Source organism: Triticum dicoccoides, chromosome 2B (assembly GCF_002162155.2).
Source record: "Triticum dicoccoides isolate Atlit2015 ecotype Zavitan chromosome 2B, WEW_v2.0, whole genome shotgun sequence".
Classification (NCBI taxonomy): domain Eukaryota; kingdom Viridiplantae; phylum Streptophyta; class Magnoliopsida; order Poales; family Poaceae; genus Triticum; species Triticum dicoccoides.
Genome location: NC_041383.1, coordinates 31977735 through 31986200, shown reverse-complemented (window position 1 = coordinate 31986200; position 8466 = coordinate 31977735).

The window sequence follows — 8466 nt, the reverse complement described above, 5'->3', positions numbered from 1 at the left end:
GGCGGTCATTTTCATGCGCCGTATAAAAATACCCGCCCGCCGTAGGCGCGCATGCGTCGCCGTACGGCGCTGTCCCGTATGGCCGCCCGTACGCGCCCACGTCCGCCCATACACGCCCACGTCCGCATGCACGCCCGCCCGCGCCCGCAGCGTACGCCGGAGTGATTAAAAAACGATAGGCGAACCCTATCCTCAAGACGCCTCACCCGCCTCCTCTCGCGCCGCCGCCGCCGCCGCCATCTCCGGCAGTACCTGGCCGACGAAAAAAAAACGTACGCGTTGTGCGCTACGTCGACAACCGCCTCGGTCGGGCAGACGCCTCCGCCGCCGTCAGCTCGTATCCGGCGACAACCGTCTCATGTCTGACGAAGGAAACGAGGTACGCGAGGCGCTGGCATAGTAATTTAAGAACGGATTTTAATTGAGAAGATGTTACGTGATGTTTGAATGGATATTTAATTATATATGGACGTGTATAGATTGAGGCTGAAATAGGATATGACGGTGACGATGGCGATAGCGAGGACAGATCATTGTCATTGGATGAAGACGAACATGACGGCGAAAATTATATGAGTTTGGATGAGTCTTACAGTGGCAATGTAAGTGGTCTGCATGTTCTCAACCATATTAAATACAAGCATGCGCGATGACAATAACATGTTTGACTGTGCACAGATAGGAGGGGATGATGACAATGAGGATATGGATGTAGATGATTCATATGCTGAAAGCGGAAGCCATGTAGGTTTAGATTTATGTAGGTTATTTTAAAGTGAAATTAAATACGCATCAAGTCTTACATATCATATTTACAATTTGCGCAGATGGAAGTGGAAGGGTACTATCAGTGGAATTTTTTCGATGATGCCAATGACGAAAACGATATTGATGCATCTTATAATGACAGCTTGAGCAAAGTAAGTAGTGGAAAGTGAATACATATGATAGTCCTTATACAACTACTTACTGACATATACGGTTGTTTGTACTTTCTTTCAGGAAGAGGATGGTGACGCGTGCGAAAACGATGATGATGCCGATGGTGATGAGTGCAATTTTGACACTGGGTACGATGAATACCAGCAAGAATCACTGGACAGGCATTGGCCGGTGATGTCCAGGACATTCATGACAGACGAGGAGGCATATGATTTCTATAACGACTATGCGAAAAAGCGTGGCTTCAGCATTAGGAGGGACAACTTGAAATATAGTAAGGGTATCGACGCACGTAGGCGGTTGAAGAGGTTTCTCTGTTCAAGGTTTGGGAAACGACAGGCCAAGTTTTGTACCATGGAAGGGAAGAAGCGCAGGCTGAGAGCGGAGACTCAGTGTTATTGCGAGGCCCATCTAACTGTGAAGGTTGACAGAGAGCGCTCCATTTCGTATGTCAGCAGTTTCAGCGATGATCATAGTCACACTCTTGCTAGACCAGATGAAGTTATATATCTTCGATCTCATAATCAGATAAAGGAATACCAGAGTCTCGAGATCTTAGAAATGACAGGTGTTGGGCTCAAAAAACATTGGATTTATGACAACTTCGTTAGTAGGTATGGATCATATGCACGGGCTAGTTTCGGGAGGAGGAAGCTTTATAACATGTGTTATAGGGAGAAAATGAAGTTGCTAGCAAAGGGTGATGCGGACACACCGATTGGTATCATGATGACGAGAAAGACAAGGGATCCAGACTTTTTCTTTGAGCACACTGTTGACGCAGAAGGAAAGCTGAAGAACATGTTCTGGTGTGATTCTCAGTCACGTCGGGATTACCTTGACTTTGATGATGTAATCGTCTTCGACAGCACTTACAAGATGAATAGGTACGGAATGCCATTCATACCCTTTGTTGGTCTAAACAATCATCGTTGCACCACTGTGTTTGGTTGTGCTGTTGTGTCAGAAGAGACGAAGGATACATACGTTTGGGTGTTGCATACCTTCTTAAGAGCTCATTGTCAGAAGAAGCCGAGGTCTGTAATTACTGACGGAGACGTAGCCATGATAAGGGCCGCCAGGAAGGTCCTTACTAATGTGTGGCATCGACTTTGTTCGTGGCATATTGAGAAAAACATGCAGAAACACCTCCACCACAAGTCCCTTAAGGAGTTCAGGTCTCTTATTTATTATGCCACTACACATGATGAGTTTGAGGCGAGATGGGCAGCTTTTAGAGCTAAATGGGAGTCGGAGAAAACTGAAACATGGTTGCGTAGGATGTACCGGAAGAAAAGGCTTTGGGATGCGTCATATCTCATTGGTGGGTTCTTCCTTGGTATGCGGAGTAACTAGAGGAGCGAGAGTCTGAACTCTTGCCTTCATATGCATCTTGACTCTGGCATGACAATTGTTGATATGGTTGTGCATTATGAGAACTGCATTATTCGGCTCCGTGAGAACGAGTCACACGACGACTGCATGTCCACACAGACACTCCCTGTAGCAGTACTCGACGAGTTCAAATGCATTGAAAAAGCCGCTGCCCATGACTTCACTGCGGTGAACTTTTACCTCTTGCAGAAATAAATGAAGAAGGCAGCGGATCTTGAGATCATAGATAGACTGAGTGGAGCCGTCAGTAGGAGATTCATAGTGGCATGGAAAAATAACAGGCAACTGAGATTCAAAGTGGACTATACACCTAGTAATTCAGAAGAATCAGTGAAGTGCAGTTGTGATAGTATGAAACGTAAAGGTCTTCCATGCAAGCATGTTCTTTATGTTTTAGCTAGGTTGAACGTGCAGGACTTACCTGGGTGCTTAGTGCTGCGAAGATTCAGCAAGAATGCTAGAGGTGGACTGCCCGTGAAACGCACTAGCGATCTCTTCGCATGGGGATGGGCAGGTACTGAGGAGAGAACTAAGTACAGTGAGTTGACTATTTTGTCTGCGGAAGAAAATCATGCGGCATGTCATAAACCATTTCTATTTGATAAACTGAAGGCAGCTCTGGAGGATGTGATAGCAAACAAGGATGTTCAGGAGAAAGATTGTGTGAGACAACATAGAGTTGCACATGATGATGCTTTTGTGCCGAATCAAAATCACGTTTTTGTTGGTGATCCAGAAAAAATCAATACAAAAGGAGCACCGAAAGGGCATAATAACAAAGGCCGTGGTAAGGAACCTGGCGTGACTACAAACGGTAGACCCAAAGGTTTTGATGAGAAACCTCCTGTACGTCTATGCGGTTTATGTAGAGGAAAAGGTCATTTCAAAAACAATTGTCCTCAGAATCCAAAGTATGTGCACACCATTTCATTAACGTTCTTTTCTTGTTTAGTTAATACTTTACAAAATTTTGACGTATGTTACAATCTTTCTATGCAGGAACATGGCATGATGATCACAGCAAAGAAATGTTTGAATGAAAAGAACAACTTCTGATTACAGCTGATGATTTATTTGGTTGTCTTAAAGAATAATACTTACATATTTGTTTCGTTACATTGATACGGGAGACTTGTAATCGGTGTTTACTTATGTCATATTTGTTGTCACTATACTCGTTGTTCTTAATATGATATGCGACATACAAATTTTACGTTATAATATATATTTCTTGGTGCTATAGGAATGGTTTTAACATGATATGTAATGTATACATTTTTCGTACAAATATATAATTTTGTGTATAAATCATGCATGTTGAGTGATCAGAGGCGCTGCACAGCCGTCGGTTGCTTTAATTTAAAAAAATAACGTTAACAGGCGTGGCTGGCCCGTGAGTGGCGCCAGCGGGCGCAAAGAGGCGATACGTACGAGGAGGATTCGGGGCGCACGTACGAGGACGATCCAGCCGCGAAGGGCGATCCCGAGGCTGACGCCGCCCTCGGGCGCAGAGGGGCGACAAGGGCCGATGCAGAATCAACTTCGGGGCCAGCAACGGCCAACCCTGGGGCGACGCGCGGCGCGGGCCCGCTGGCCAGATGACGCGGGCCACGTGCGCCATGTAGCGACGAACGTGCGGCTCGGGCGACGCTCGCCTCGCCCGGCGCGCGCGGCGCTCGCCTGTCAGATATTGTCTTCATATATTATCTGAGTATTTTAAAAGTCCAAATCGTACATTCGCGAGAACACTCATTGAACATAAAATATAAATTAAATAATAAAATAAGAAATGATTAATTTTTAATAAATTTGCCAGGGTACATAAACTTGACATGCTAAAAATATTTGAAACTCACATAAAAAATAAAGCATCCACACACAATCCTCAGTCATGAACAAATAATATTTCGACAATCACGTAGAATAGTCGTATGATATTTTTATTTTTGTTTCCACTTCGCAAGTCGAATTACTTTGTTCTTCACTTCTGTAAGCTTATTTTCGGGGGACATAATAATTCCAGCTATCATTCTTTCTCTCGAACTATCAATATATTCCTGAAAAGTAATAACAATAATTTTATTTTCATCACTTATATATGATATAATGTACTAACTTTTCATACTAAAAATGTACCCACATGAGAAATAGTAGTAATGAATTTTTCTCCGTCCCAGTATTGAAAACAGCGAAGGATGAACAGTCCACATGAGTTCCTGTATTAACAAAACATAAGTGCAATTTTGAAAGCACGTTAAGTAAGATAGCACTTAATCACTTAATGTATTTGAAAAGAACATGCTACATGTAACTCATCCATCTTCTTGTTGAGGCATGTCGTAGGGGACTATAGGCCATGCGGACACATCCGGGAACGACATAATAGCAATGTCATTTGCATCTTGAATATCTCTTTCAAGTTGCTCTCTCTGACAAAAAAATATGAACACGTTGACTACATACGGTAAACAAATTATATGGTTAATTGTACACACATGAATACGAAACTTACAAAATTTTCAACCAATTCCCTGGTAGCTTCAGAGATATTTTCTTCCCCCTCAAAGAATCAAGAATTTAGAACTCTTTCTTTCTAGTGTGCATAACACATGTAATCCAATGATTTTTATTCTTATTTAAAGCAAAATAAGCCTATTTTATAACTTAAATATTGTTAGTAAGCTCGACTTTCACATAAGATAGTAATGAAAATACAATTCTGCAATACAAACGGACCTTCGGTTTTGCAAAATATTCTGTCATGCATCTGTTGAGAGGTTCATTTGCATGTGCTAAACCTTCTGGATCGTCTACCGACTTTCCTCGTCTTACTAACTTTGACCGAGTGTTCAATAACCAGTAAGATCTATGTGTGGGTACAAGATACCTGTCTTTGATGATACTTGAATCCGATATGTACGTCGCATAAGCGTCAATTACCTTAAATAAATGACTAAATTTAACATTAATGCAACATACTTAACGCATGACATAAGCATGAGAATAAAAATATATACATCACCGGATATCCATGCATGGTTAAGTATCTGGCAAACTCTTGCCACAGAAAGTCCATCATCTTTACCGCATTATGTTTTGGTGAGTGCTCGTACGCTTTCACGTACTGCACAGCGGCACGCACCATATGATCCACAAAATGGTCAAATTGAGGGGTTGTTTCATTAAACGGTTCTACAACACAAGTCAATAAAGTTAAAGTACAAATTTGTACTACATAATTTTCAAAAATATATTCATAGCATGTTTAACTTACTCGTTTTCGCGGAACGTTTCGCACGTTTTCTCGGAGTCTTTTTAACATAAGGAGATTTCGTGTACTTTGACGCACACCGCTTTCGCTTTCCTGGAATCACGTCATTTTTCTCTTCTACCTAGCTATTACCATCCGATACGGCCTGTGACACTTCTTGCTCATTTTGTTGTACTTGCCATCTTGTAGCTTCTATTTCATCGGTTTTTAGAGATGATGCTTCTTTTTTTTCTGACTGCTCTGGGACATCTATAGGATCCTCCTTCTCACCTTTAAAGCTACTCAAGTGACCAGTACTGAATTTGAACAAATCCCCTTCTTCAGAATCCAAATCATAATGCCCACTGCCATTTCGGCCATTAGGTGTGTGTTTGTCATCATACTGAAATTCTTTTTTAGGATACTTGTTTTCATACCTGGACTCACTATTCTGTCCATACACATTTTCTTTCTCCTCTGCCATTGTGCCCGGTTTGTACCGTACACCTGTTTTATTCATTTTCTCTAACAATCTCTGCAAAAGTAACCTCAGTCACATGTTATATCTTTTTATCAATTTATCGAGTTTAATAAAGTGCATACCAGAGTTGTTACATTTTTACCTATGCGCATAACTCCGGCATACGAAACAATTCCTTACGAATTTCCTTCATATCATTCATAACCCGGTCCATAAAAGGCTTTAGATTAGCAGGGACCTCGGACACATTGTCCACTTTTTTCTTTCCTGTAACGGATGACTTTCGGCAACTATGTTTCTTACTGCTTTCAACATGTTCATCTGCAAGTTTTTTCATTCTATACTCCTTCGTAATGCAGTCATCAATCTTCAAAGTGAGTATGAAATGACAACATCAGTGCATAACATTCTCAATGCATAATCAATGTACTACTAAATAAGCATTATAATATTACCAATCCATGGCCACGACTATTTTCCAGGTCGTACTTGTCTCGTTTCTCCGCTTTAGATTCAGTCCAATTTTTCATTAGGGGAACTTGCAACGACAACGGGTCATTTTTCGGGCCGGTGGTTGGCTGCACCTTCTCCCAATATAAGTACTACAAAACACATGACAAAATAAGTTACGAACGCACAAATTAAAAGAATATGAAATAGCATTAATTAATAGCATATCTGGAGTACGGCTAGGTTGCCACATGGCCATTGCCTCACACGGCCGTCCTGCTTGAGTTTACCAATCTCCGTCAAACAAGTTCGCAAAGTGAACACCTTAAAATTCAACGTGCTTATCCGCTTCACGTCATACACCAACACGTAGTACTCATTTGGTATGGAGACAACCGACATGGGCGCAATAATGGTCCCCAGCAAAACAAGAACAGTCGTCCGAAGAAATTCATCGTCGGCGGATTTATTCCTCGCAATTTTTTGAATCAAGTCATCTATCATTATGTGACCATTTTTTTGTGAACATACTGAATAGGAATTTTCTTTATTAACTATTTTCCTTCCGTCGCAAGAATGCCAAAAACATCCTCACCTTCATTCTTAAACCCAAATATTGAAAACACATTGTCCGTTCTAAGTGAAATAAGGCCCTTACTTCCACTATCTTCTTGTATCATGAATTTTTTGCTGTTTGGGTTATAATTTAACATCATAAAATGCAGCAAAAAATCTCTCATGGCTACTGATGGAATGATCAACATCTCTTCCAAGCCTGTTTCATAGAACCTAAATCGCTGAGCGGTGGTAAATTGTTCAACGAGACTTATCCACTTCTCTATGAAACATGGAATCACACCATCGATGTCCATACTGCATGTTAATATTTTCCTATTAATACATATGATTAGGCAATAGCATCGACAGAAATAGTTCGAGACGGGACACGTGACCTTAATCCGGGCGACAGCCGCCGAACAACGGTTGTGGCGGAGCCGAAAGCAGGTAGCCGAGCGTCAACGATCTGCGCCTGCGGGCATGGGGCAGTCTGTGCCAACGAGCGCCGTTAACTGTGGACGGTGATGGAGGGCGCTGCACGTGCGGCGAGGTCGTTGCGCCTTAGGGCGATCGTGGTAGGGCGACTGGGGGCACGGGGCGGCGTACGGGGGCGAGTAGTTTGGATAGGGTTCCGTCGTGCGTGGCGGTATACGGCGATGGATAAGGAAAAAAATAAATTAGTTCGCCGACTGGGCCAGCCCCAATACCGTCCAACCTATAGCGCCCAACCTATAGCGACGGCGGCCACCGCCGAACATGCTAATGTTTAGTCCCACATTGCTTCCCATCATGCTAATTCACCTGTTTAAATACCGTACTGTGCTTGCAATGTCAAGTCCTCTAGTGTGGCGGTATCACTTAAGAAGGTTAACATAAATTATGCTCTGGCACTCCATAATCATGGAGTGTCACAGCAATAATTCACATTAATCTTTGTAAGTAACTCCGTCCGCAATATGGGACTTTTTATATTTTTGTTTTTTATTTTTTTATTTTTTCTATGAAACGCCGTCATGTTTTTTGACACGCAACATGATGCAACGGAAGCACGCCTACAAAATTGGGGTGTGTTTCGACAGTTGATGCATTTTCTACGTTTTTCTCTGTCGAAATACCCAAAAAAGGTCTCCCGACGTGACACAACTTGCGTTCGTACTCCGATTCCGTCCAAAATAGGCGTGCGAGTCGGTGAGGGTCACTCACACGCGCATGCAAAAGTTGAGTGCGTTTCGTCCATGTTGGCACATAGTCACAGTACAAACCTGAGGTGTCGGTGAGGGGTTATATGCCTGAAGTAGGTGTTCCCTCTCGCAAAGCCATGAAACGCGGCCATGTTTTTTTGATACGCAACATGATGCCACGGAAGCACGCCTGCAAAATTGGGGTGCAT